Raw genomic sequence first — 7,500 nt, 5'->3', positions numbered from 1 at the left:
CTGTCTAAAAAATACAATAAAATGTAAAAAAGGTCATCGCTCAACATGGAGATGACATAGGAATAAAACGACTGCCCCAAGATATGCTGTTCAAATGTGGCTCTTCTAGTTACCTTTTTGTGTTTGTGCTCTTTTATGTGTTGTGAAGAGTGTAATTGATGTAATTCATTCAGGTTCAGAATATGCACATATTATGCATATTATATTTAGTATAACAGCACGACCTCGAGTGTTGCTTTTATACAACAGTTCTACAGTGCCATTTATTAGTTAACAGTAATAAGCGACAACAGATTATGATTTGTTTGTTTATTTAATCATTTATTTTGGCTCCGCCAACAAAAAATAGTTCCGCAACTGAACTTCAACTGGACTGTTGCCTAGTAATCTGAACACAAACAATAGAACACCTGTGCGGCAGAGTGATACATATAGTTAAAAGTCCCAGTGCTGTTATACTGTATATCAGCACTCATGGAATGCCTCTTGTCCAATCAAATTACTTGGTCGGAACTGTTGTATAATCTATCTTCATGCTTTGTTACTCCTCCATCTTCATGCTTAGTTATGCCTCCATCATTGCTAGTAAACACAATTGATATGCAACTTAAATAAGATTCAGTCAATGAATTTCAATTTAAAGGGCTTTATTAGCATGGGAAACATATGTTTACATTGCCAAAGCAAGTGTGAAGATAAAAACAAAAACAAAAAATAATGTAATGTACGACTAGAATAAAGAAATGATTAAACAGAGCTGTGTATATGTGTAGTGTACAGGTAGATAAAGATAACTTAAAATAGGAACAGAAAAGTGTGGACATTGCAGTTTAAAAATATGAATACAAATAAATGAGAACTGTGAAAACATTACGTACAGAGCACCGCATGGTGCAAATAGTGCAAATACTTTTTACGGTGGTTAGTTCCGATCTGCTTCACATTGACATTGATTGACCAACGATAGTTATGGAGATAGACTCCAGTTCTATGAGTGGAGCGGAGCCCCATAGGGGAGCTCTGCTCCTATTGGTTTACCCGCTACCTAAAGTAGCCAATGACTGAATTTTTCAATGTCTGCGCCCGCCCTGGGGTGCTATATAAAGGGGCGTCCTTCGCTCCCTCATTCTCCCAAACATATACAAAACAGCCGGGTTTGAACGAGTCGAAGTGGGCCAGCAGCCCTATGGGGCTCCGCTCCACTCATAGAACTGGAGTCTATCTCCATAACTATCATTCTATATCGTGGAGCTCCGCCCCATAGGGGAGCTCTGCTCCTATTGGTTTAGGCGGAGCGAGCGAGGCCAAATGTACCCCCACTGAGACTATTAATCCGAAAACAATCTCAGCGGCACCCGGAGCTGACCACTGATGTTGGTTCAAGACAACCTTAAAAAGTTGGCCCAACCCACACCGAGTCTGCTCCACTGATCTAGCCCTTACGTGAGCACGCAGGGTCGTAGATCTAACGGAACATGTCCTGGAGGAGGTCCCCTCCCCAGGCACATCCGTAATCATCCTGACAGCACTTGAATAGCATCCCCAACCAGGGTAATCCAAGTGCCATCCCACTACATCAGTCCTCAGCAAACTGAGGACAGAATGAGAAAAGGATGACGAAGAAATATCACTTACCTAACCCTTACGTTGGGTTGTTGATCTAACCGAACATGTCCTGGAGGAGGGTCCCCTCTCCAGGCACATCCGTATTCATCCTGACAGCACTTGAATAGAATCCCCATGACCAGGGTAATCCAAGTGCCCTTCCCACAACATCAGTCATCAGCAAAATGAGGACAGAATGGGAAAGGATTGAGGAAGAATATCACTGACCTAACCCTTACGTGAGCACGTAGGGTTGCTGATCTAACGGAACATGTCCTGGAGGAGGGTCCCTTTCCCAGGCACATCCGTATTCATCCTGACAGCACTTGAATAGAATCCCCATGACTAGGGTAATCCAAGTGCCTTCCCCACTACATCAGTCATCAGCAAAACTGAGGACAGAATGAGAAAAGGATGAGGAAGAAATATCTTCCAAGTAATACCATATAAAAGTGATGGCGACGACCAAGACGCCGCCACACATATCTCCTCCACTCCCACTCCCCTGAGAATGGCCACTGATGTGGCCATGCCCCTGTGTCGGTAAGGACTGCCCCTTCGATTCGTATGCGAGGCTAATAGCCTCGCAAATCAAAGGGACAGCCTCTGCTTTGAGAGTGGTGTCCCAGCTTTCTGTCCGCCATAGCAGATCAGAAGCCGGGGAGAAGATCTCAGTCCTGTCGTGCGCTTCACATTATTGTGCCAACGCGCGCACCGGACAATACAATGTAAAACGCCTCTCCCTCTCTCCGTCGTGAGGAGGAGGACAAAAAGGCGCTCAGAGCACAGCTCTGAACCCTAAAAAAACACGATTATCCGTAGGGATAAAAACCGGGTTAGGGCGTAATCCAGCTTTTGTTTCGTCATCAGACATGATCAAACAATCTGCCCGTGACGAGAGAGCGCACAAACACTCGCTCGCTCAGCCGTAGTCAAGGCGAGGAGTAGACTCGTCTTGAGAGACAATAAAACGCAACCCTCATGACAAGCTGAGATGGCAGCGTAAAACTTAATAGTTCCTGCCGCCAATCTCTTGTCAACAGCGACTGTAAGAAGCACAAGAACGTTTCGACCCGACAACAGACAGGGTCAACGTCCTGTCCCTCACACCACTGTGTAAAACTCGCCAGCGCGCCGCATATCCCTTTGCAGTGGATTGCGCGCGCGCACTCTGAATGGTCTGAATGACCGCGTCTGTCAGACCCCTGCGTTCTAACAATCCCTCTCAGTAACCAGGCCATGAGGGGCCCCCCCTCATAGGCGGCCCCTTCACCAAGCCTCCGGCTTGAGAGAGTGCATCTTGTCGATGAGGTATGGGCCATGGGCCCTCTACCAACATCTCCATCAGTTCCGGAAACCACGGGGCTCCGGGACGGTCCGGGGCTACAAGAATTAACTCTAGCCTCTCTGACCTCACTCGTGCCAACAGTGGGAGGATAGATGTCAGGGGTGGGAACGCGTATAACAGGACCCTCGGCCATGGGTGGTGTGCGAATGTATCGACTCCCAATGGCGGGTTGTCCTGTTCGCGCAGGCCGCAGGGAGAACCAAAGGTGACACTGCGCATTCGTCCGTGACGCAAACAGAACCACTTCTGCTTGCCCGAACCATGCCCAAATCAGCGACACAATGGAGGGTGCTAACCTCCAGTCGTCGTCCCTCGGGCCTCCCCGTGATAACAGATCTGCTCCTTCGTTGAGCAGACCTGGAATGTGGAGAGCTTTCAGCGAACTCAGGCGACTCCGCGCGCGATGGCGCGCGGGTCTCTCCAGTAGCTCAGGTCGGTTTTAACCGATCTCTGTATTACAATCAACCTGCGACGGCGTCTCACTGGAATCAGTCGCAGTCCTGCGAACCGCCTCTGCAGTCCGCGCATGTGTAACAGGCCTAAGGGGACCACTACATGGGCTGTAGACATCAGTCCTAGTAAAGACCTCCTTGACAGAGCGGTGATCGTATTTGTCACTCGACACACCCGGAGAGCTGACGTCAGTGTCGCTCTCCGTGGTGCCGATAAACTGGCCTTCATCTCGGCAGTATCCAACTGAATGCCTTGATAGGAAAACTGTTGAACCGGCCACGGAGCACTCTCTGTCCAGTTTACAGCTAACCCCAGCTGAGTGAGGTGCTGCACCAGTGAGGTTGCGTCCCGAATGGCTCGATTTGGGCATTGGGCCAAGACCAGTAGGTCGTCGAGATATGCTAATATGCGTATCTCGTTTCGCCTCAGTGGTTCGAGTGCTGTCTGCACGCATTCGGAGAAAATTCGAGGAGCAAGCGTGTACCCGAAGGGCAGGCGCGTGTACTCGTAAACCTTCCCTTGGAAAGTAAAACGTAGGAATTTCCTGTGCCACTCTGGGATTGGCACACGAAATACGCGACCCTCAGGTATCTACGAAAGGGGCGTTTCGCCACTCTCTCGTTGAGGACCCTAAATCTAGTCTGGGTCTCATGTCTCCCGAATTCTTTGGGACAAGGAAATATGAGGAGTACCACCTCATGTCTCACTGGTCCCTCGGAACCAATGTCACTGCGCCCTTTGTTAGGAGATTCGTAATCTCCTCCTGGAGCGCACCTGTCTTTATCGGGCAGGACAACAAACAGTCTCTCTCATGCCCCTGAAGGGCGGAGGAGGCTGAATGAACTGTAGTGCATATCCCCTCCTCAATGTCCTGTCTAGTCAGCCCGACAGAATACCTGTCCCTTCTAGCCATTCTGCATAACGCAACAACAGCGGCTGGACGGTCTGTTGTGGTGCAGTCGACAGAAAAAACTAGAATTTCTGTATGATCCCAGCCGCCGCTGTACACCGAGGAGGTGGCACAGCCCAAGGCGGGGTCATTTCAAAGGGATGGGCTGCCGTCTGTAAAGAGTGTTTGTTATGTGTAACAATGCTCTTTATTGACGCAGGTTTATTATGCCTGATAATCAAAGAACCGGCCGCACGCTCACGAGCTGGGCCAGGTCCTGATAGACATGGAGGGGTTTTTGATGTACATAACGACCCCTCTATACGGCTACAGACAGGGGTGTTTAACCTCTATTGTGTCGTGATAGGGGTAAAAACGTTAGGCAGAGAGCTGGTCACACGCTAGTAAGCTGGTCCAGTCTCCGCCCTTGTTTCTAACCGGTAGCGATTGGACCACGCCCTGACAAGGCAGGTGGGTCACCGCTCTGGTAGATAACAGTCCCTCTATACGGCGACATACAGGGGTGTTTAACCCGCTTCGTGTCGTGATAGGGGTAAGCCTGTTAAGCAGAGAACTGGTCACACGCCGGTAAGCTGGGCCCGTCTCTACTGTTATGCAGAAAAACTGGCCACACGCCGGTAAGCTGGGCCAGTCTCCGTCTTGTTTCTAATCGGTAGCGATCCGACCACACTCTGACAAGGCAGGTGGGTCTCCGCTCTGGTAGATTGCATGGAAAAAGCCACCTTTACTGAAAAAGTAATGTGGGGATTTACCCTCTTTTGCCTCTTTATTTTTTGAGGGAGGAACAACTGGTGGGGGTCATCACCGACCCTCCCGCCAGTGAAAGCGGTGGCGGGGTCATTACCGAACCCCCGCCAGTCACGCATTCCTCTTGCGTTTACCCCCACGCCATGCTGTGGGGGGGTTACGCTGCCGTGGGGGGCCGAAGCGGGCACCCTCGGTGGTCGGCGGCGGAGGCTGGGAAGCCTGAGTAGGGTATGGCGCCGTCGGCAGAGGCGGAGCCCACCCTGCATTACGCCGCGCCCTCCGTTTCGCAGTCGCCGTCACTGACGGTCTACCTGCGGAAGAAGAAGAAGAGGTGGAAGGTCGCTGAAGAGGGAGGTGTCTGGCCAGGTGCTTTTTAGCCTCCTCCATCGCGGCCAGGCGCTTCGTCATGGTATCCATGGCGGGACCGAATAGCCCTTGTCGCTCTATTGGAGCATTCAGCAGGGCCATCCGGTCCGCCCCGGTCATGGTGGTAAGAGACAGCCACATTTGCCGCTGCTGTACCACCGCATTTGCCATCAGGCGACCTCCACAGGTCGCGACGCCCTGGGCCAGGTGCATCGTCGCTGCACTGAGCTTGCTCAGGAGCTCCGTCTCCGCCGCAGACAGACCGTCGGGTCGGTCTGCGGTGAGCTTCGCAATGGCAGCGGTAAACATGGCGATGTTATTTGCCGCCGCTGCCGCCTGGGCACCGAGAGCGTAGCTCTTGTCCACCAGGGCGGCGTTAAATTTGTCACGCTGGTTAGGCAGCGTGGGTTTCTTGGGCACCGACCAAGCGCTGGACCCCGGCACCAAGTAGGCCGCCAGCGCTGGTTCGAGCGGTGGGGAGCCATTGGTCATCCCCTCCGCGAGTCCCTCCACTCTAGTAAAGGGCAGGAACGCCTTTACCGGCGCCCTGCTTGTGAGTGGTTCCCTCCACGTGTCCTCCACAAACTTATCCAAGCCTGGGAGGACAGCGTTAGGAGGTTGGTCCTGTCATTTCGCCCTCCCCCCGTAAAACAATTCCTTCTCCCAGAAGGACTCCGTCGTTGGGGGAGGGGAGGCAGGACGGGGGATCCCCAACACATCCGCCGCAGCTTCCAGGAGGCCCTGGAAGTCGTGGAGGAGTGATGGGGGGGCGATGGCGGGGAGCTCGTGAGCCTCTACCTGCCGCTCGCCCTCATCAGAGCTCTCTGACCCTGACACCGACGCCGACCACACAGCTGGCTGAGGGCGGTTTGGTATCAGGGCTGGCTGAGCGGGCGGGACCATCCCTACTCGGGGAGTCGCCCGCCCAGAACGCCGCTCTGGGGCCTGTCCGGACGTATCATCGGCAGAGTTATCCGAGTCGGATAGCATCTCCGAGATAGCGCCCGTCAGGGGAACGCTCTCCTTGAACCAGGCCATCCTCCTACTCCTGTCCTCGACGGAAAGGAGAAAGCAGGGGAGGCAGCTGGGGGAGGCGACCAACGCCGCCTCGGCATGTTCGGGGCCGAGGCAGACGTGGCAGTAGTCGTGTCCGTCCTCCGCTGCTAGGGAGCGGCAGCGGCAGGAGTCCCGGAAAAACTTCTTTATCGGCGGCGGCGGACGATCCATCTCGAAGGGAAAGGCTGGCGGGTCCTCCAGTCTAGTAGTCGTCCTTCTCAGTCTTCAGATTCAACCCGTGCTGAACTTTTTGGGAGAATGAGGGAGCGAAGGACGCCCCTTTATATAGCACCCCAGGGCGGGCGCAGACATTGAAAAATTCAGTCATTGGCTACTTTAGGTAGCGGGTAAACCAATAGGAGCAGAGCTCCCCTATGGGGCGGAGCTCCACGATATAGAACTTAGACCCTAACAGCACATATGAAATGGTGTGGAAAAAACCTTTCCTGAGTCAATACACGCACACACACAGGTACACACACGCACAAAGGTCCTCAATGTTGGGTTATGTTTAATTACTATGGCAGACACATTCCCATCATGGATGGCATACTGATACGATGTTAACTAATGAGAGATGAAGTAAGAGAGAGAGTACGAGAAGTTTCTCCTCTCTGTCCTTGAATGTGTGTATTTAGCCTGAAGGGGCAAGTAAATCAACAAGTAAATCATCTAGAGACTTTAAATACTGTATGTAGAACCACTCTGGTTGAATATTTCATGATTCGACCACGACCATAGACCTTAGAAGGCAAGGCAAGACAGATTTATTTACAGAGCACATATTCATTCAAAATATGTAAACTCATAGTGCTTTACAAAACATGCAATAAAATAACAATTAAAAAGTTTTTAAAAAAAAACGGTCATCATACAAAATAATACAATAAATTAAAAGCCGAAGAAAAGAAGTGGGGTACAATAACGATTTAAATGGTCAGGTTTAAAATCACTAAATAAAATAAAATCATTCACTACTCCCTTCACTCAATTAAAAGCAGAACAGAACAGCAGC

This window comes from Nansenia antarctica, assembly GCF_963989245.1.
Source record: "Nansenia antarctica genome assembly, chromosome: 18".
In the NCBI taxonomy this organism is placed as follows: Eukaryota; Metazoa; Chordata; class Actinopteri; order Argentiniformes; family Microstomatidae; genus Nansenia; species Nansenia antarctica.
The sequence above is the reverse complement of the archived record's forward strand: the minus strand, read 5'-3'. Positions refer to the sequence as shown.